Source organism: Suricata suricatta, chromosome 1, assembly GCF_006229205.1.
Source record: "Suricata suricatta isolate VVHF042 chromosome 1, meerkat_22Aug2017_6uvM2_HiC, whole genome shotgun sequence".
NCBI lineage: Eukaryota > Metazoa > Chordata > Mammalia > Carnivora > Herpestidae > Suricata > Suricata suricatta.
Genome location: NC_043700.1, coordinates 194,030,701 through 194,035,661, shown reverse-complemented (window position 1 = coordinate 194,035,661; position 4,961 = coordinate 194,030,701). Strand labels below are relative to the sequence as shown.

Sequence of the window (4,961 nt, the reverse complement as noted above, 5' to 3'; positions counted from 1 at the left end):
GGATCTACTCTTCAAAAACACCTCTACGACGACCTAATTTTTTGTTTGTGGATATGTAATAATGAATCTTTTAGCATGGTGTTCTGAGGTGGAAAGTAAGTATTATGCAGTGTGTGTGTGTGTGTGTGTGTGTGTGTGTGTGTGTGTGTGTGACTGCGTGTGTGAGGCGGGGGAGACATGAGTGTTTATTTGTGAGATGGGTGTCTAACCTTTTCCTTTGTCTGATTGAAGCGAGTACTTCAGCTTCCTGTGTATTATGTCCTATGACACGGCACGTGGCGTGGTACACGAAGCACATTTCTCTGGCGTGCACTGGAAATGGCTATCTGTTTGTGTAGAATGATGTGCCTATTTGTGTGTGTGCTTTGAGGTCATTGCAGCCCACCTGATTGTTGTTTTGCTGGTGTTTTTCTTTTTTTATATTTATTTTTTCCTTTTATAGTTTATTGTCAAGTTGGTTTCCGTATAACACCCAGTGCTCATCCCCACAAGTGCCCTCCTCTGTGCCCGTCACCCTCCTTCCCCTTTCCCCCACCTCCATCAGCCCTCAATTTGTTCTCAGTATTCAAGAATCTCATGGTTTGCCTTCATCCCTCTCCCCAACTATTTCCCCCTCCCCCTCCCCCATGGTCCTCTGTTAAGTTTCTCCTGTTCCACATATGAGTGCAAACATATGGTATCTGTCCTCTGCCTGACTTATTACACTGAACATAACACCTTCGAGTTCCATCCATGTTGCTACAAATGGCCAGATCTCATTCCTTCTCATCGCCATGTAGTACTCCATTGTATATATAAACCACATCTTCTTGATCCATTCATGAGTTGATGGACATTTAGGCTCTTGCCATGATTTGGCTATTGTCGAAAGTGCCACCATGAACATTGGGGTACATGTGCCCCTATGCATCAGCACTGCTGTATCCCTTGGGTAAATTCCTAGCAGTGCTATTGCTGGGTCATAGGGGAGTTTTATTGTTAATTTTTTGGTGAACCTCCATACTGTTTTCCAGAGCGGCTGCACCAGTCTACATTCCCACCAAGAGTGTAGGAGGGTGTCCGTTTCTCCACATCCTCACCTTGCTGGGGTTTTTCTAATTTATTTAGCACGTATTCATTTTTGAGAGACAGAGACAGAGCATGAGTGGGGGAGGGGCAGAGAGTGAGGAAGACAGAATCCAAAGCGAGCTCCAGGCTCAGAGCTGTCGCACAGAGCCCATGGGGCTCGAACTCATGAACCAAGAGCTCATGTCCTGAGCTGGCTAGGTTCTTAACCGACTGAGCCACCCAGGTGCCCCTGTGGGTTTGTTATTGTACCCTCTCTCTGTTTTATGAGGGGATTCAGAGAGACACAGAAGTCCTGCCACTGCACTAGCCTGCTGCAACCCACAGAGATTTTAACCCAAGCAAGCACATCGAAAACAAGCAACGATCCCCGTTTACGGGGTAAGTGGTATCACTCTTCACACCGTTCTCTCTGCTTGTCTTAACGATGTGGCCTGGGACTTGCCGCCCTGTTCGCAGCTGCCAGGACCCATGTGTGCAGACTCGATTGTTTATTAATTACCCACACGTGATACCATGTGGACTGGCTCCAGTTTTTTCTGTTACAAATTATGTTTCAATTAGTAATCTTGTTCACATATTTTTTAAATTTTTTTCATTTTTGCCAGTGTTTTACCAGTTTTCCCTATTTATTTTTGGGATAAATTCCTACTTGGGGATTGCTGGGCCAAAGGATAAATCCTCACATACTTTTGCAGGATATTTTCAATCTCCCCACTGTTCCCACTAGCAATGTATCAGGGTCTTGCCATTATATACTAGCACCATTTACTAAGGTAAGTTATCAAATGGTGAGGTTTTCTTGCCAGACTCATCAGGAGAGGCCTCAGGTGAGATCTGACCATGGACCTGAGAGATGAAGGAGCCACACGGGCATCAAGGATGGGCCACCCAGGCCTTGAGATGGGAGGGCCTGGCGTGTCCAGGAGAGCCATGAGGTTGGACAAAGTGAGTGGGGGAGAGCAGCCAGAGCCAGGCCTGAGTCAAGGCAGGGCTTCAGCCCAAGGCAAGACCTTGGAGGCTCAGAGCATTCACTGGGCTGCTAAATAGAGGTCTGGCACCTTCTGACTTAGGTAACGAAGGATCAGTTCATTGGCTGCTCTGTTCAGCACAAACTGGGGGTGGGCACAGAGGCTGTGGAACCAACCCAGACAGGATAGGTGGGCTTAGGCCATGGCAGCAGCTATGGAAGCCATATTTGAAGATAGAGCCAACAGGACTTCCCCAGGAATTGGATGTGGGAAAACAGAGAAAGAGAGTAATCAGGAATGAGTCCAAATGTTTGTGCTCCAGTAACAGAAAAGGTAGAGTGGCTATTGGGTGAGAAAGGAAAATGGAAGGAAGCGGGTTACCTGGGGAGGCCCAGTGGTGTGTCTAGAACCTGGCGGGAATGGTGTCTGCTGTTCATTGGAGGGACACGTCGTGCATAAACATTGGAGGGTAGCCAGCATCTACACTGAGTGGAAAACCATGGATGGAGTGGGGCACTTGGGTGACTCAGTTGGTTAAGCCTCCAACTTCAGCTGAGGTCACTATCTCACAGTTTGTGGGTTCGAGCCCTGCAGTCAGGCTCTGTGTTGACAGCTCAGAGCCTGGAGCCTGCTTCAGATTCTATGTCTACCTCTCTCTGCCCCTTCCCACTTGTGCTCTGTCTCTCTCTCTCTCTCTCTCTCAAAAATAAACACACATTAAAAAAAAAAAAAAGATATCCCAGTAGAGATGTAGCCAGCTACCTGGATACAGGAGCCCAGGGTTCAGGGTCAAGGTCTGGAATGTTGTTGCTGACAAGGTCCCAGAAGAGAGCAGGCAGGCCAGAAGTCTGGTCTGCATCCTTTGAGAGAGACCTGTGGCCATGCCTCATGCACATGCTCCTGGCTCTCCCCCACTCACAGACAGATGACTACAGTGTCGGAGGGCCCTCACATGCCTTCCTGAGGTCACTGTGCCCTCTGCCCAGCGCTGATCCTGGCCTGTTGTTCCCATTTTTTGATGCCCAGGCCTTCACTCCAGTCTGAATCAACTTAGCTGCCAGTTCACTGGAAAACAGAAGCAGCTGGATGAGATGGTGCACAGACCCAACCTCCTGCAGCATGAAGGGCTGTCACAGCCCCCTCTCTGGATCTGGTCCCCGGTCCCAGGTGAGGACTTGGGCTCAGGCAGCCTTCCCTCTCTCCAGCATGGTCAGCCTTCCCCTGAACTGCACCAGTGCCACTGAGGCTCCATACCAAACATAAAACAGCCTCCATTTCCAGAAACTCCTCCACAGCAAACCACCTAGAAAAGTTGTCTCTATTTACCCCCGTCCCTCGAGCCCCCCACAATCCAGTTTTTACCCCTACAATGGATCTGCATTCCACTGGCCAAGGCCCCAGACGGTCTCACTCCCCTTGCCCCTTCAGCAGCTGACCAGACTTCACTCCTTCCCCCCAGCTTGCTCAATCTCAGTCTCTCTCACGATCCACCTGGACTGGCTGATTTTCCCGCGTGGGCAGGGGGCTTAGCCCCCCCATCCCTCGCTCACTCCTTTGACCAGCTCATCCATCTCCAGACCCTGCAAACTCATACCACACAGCGGCTGTGCTGGGAGTCTAATGGACCTTACAACTACACTCCTGCCTCCACCCTCATGCACTCCATCACCTTGCCCAGAAGGTCAGCAGCTGCTCACCCTTCCAGTTGCTCCCTACCCACCCCTGCCTCTTCTCAGGCTGATTCCCCAGCAGGTCACACTTCCTCCTCTCCAGGGCACCATTTGCTTCCTGCTCTGGTCCTGCCAAACAGACAGCACAGACAGAGGGATGCTTTACAATGCCAGCACCATGCCAGCACCTCTCTGCTCAAACACCCAGGGACCTCTCTCTCTGACCTCATCTCCTGCCTCCTCGTGCCCCATTCCCTTGGGGTTCGGTGCTGGTTCCCTTCAATCTCCCCACTTTGCAGCTTGGTGCCGGCAGGACGACTTGCCTGTGAACCTCACCTGCAGATATTTGCAGGGCTGTTACCTCTGTGTTCCTGTTCTGTGCCTTTAAGGCGCCTTACCTCTGTCCCTGCCAGGCCCATCCACCCTATTGTAACTAACATCCACTGCCTCCCGCAACCAGCTTATCAGGCTCCCACATTATATCAAGTTTACTTTTTCCTGTTATTGTCCCCCTTCCTGCTAAGATGTGGACCCCAATAAGGGGTGGACGTCACGCCCCAGGGCAGGGCCTGCGCAAAGGCGGACACACAGAGTTGCAGGATCAGCTTCGCTGCCCATTACCCAGTGCCCCTGTCTGTGGGCGGCCCCCCGGTTCCTGCCTGGTGCACGGAGAGCTCTCGCTGCTACGTCCCAGGAAGGACTGGATCGCAAGAAACGAAACGAATTCCGCCAGAGGAAAGCCCTGGTCAGGTCCCAGAGCTGGAGTCCGCCTCAGCGGCCTGCTGAGTCTAGTGTAGAGCAAGACTCCTCCCGCAGACCACACCTCCTTGGTCCCTGCCCGCTCTGGCCCTTGCCCTCGCGAGCCCCGCCTCCTCTTCGGCCCCGCCCCCGACACCCTCCCCTCTCCAGATCCTTCCGCCCAGCCCTGCCGGAATCCGCCTGCGCCTTAGGATCACGCCCCGGCCCCGCCCTCAGGCCCCGCCCCCTGCAGATCCCGCCCCCTCCCGGCTGCCGGGTGGGAGCCCGGCGAACAACGCGCATGCTCCATGTGCGGCGCCCCCGACTCGCCGCTCGGCTCCGCTCGGGCATTTCCGCCTCTTTGTTTTAAACTCCGGACGGGTTTTTTTCTCCTGCTCTTGGGGGGGACCCGGAGGGAGCGGCACCCCCCCCGCTCCCGGCGCTGCCCCCGCGTGCGCCCCGCTCGCCCGCAGCCGAGACGGCAGGTCAGTGAGTCCTCACCCCGCCTGGCCTGGCC

At 53.2% G+C, this 4,961-nt stretch overlaps 1 protein-coding gene across 2 annotated transcripts in view; it reads left to right on the top strand.

The window, feature by feature from the left end:
- The first annotated feature begins 4,765 nt into the window (after positions 1–4,765).
- Positions 4,766–4,961, top strand: part of PCGF3 (polycomb group ring finger 3) — a 58,209-nt gene continuing 58,013 nt past the window's right edge. For both annotated transcript variants that reach the window (XM_029949857.1, XM_029949862.1), the window contains exon 1: positions 4,766–4,929. The gene's annotated coding sequence lies outside the window, so the exon portion shown is untranslated. The remainder of the gene's footprint in view (positions 4,930–4,961) is intronic.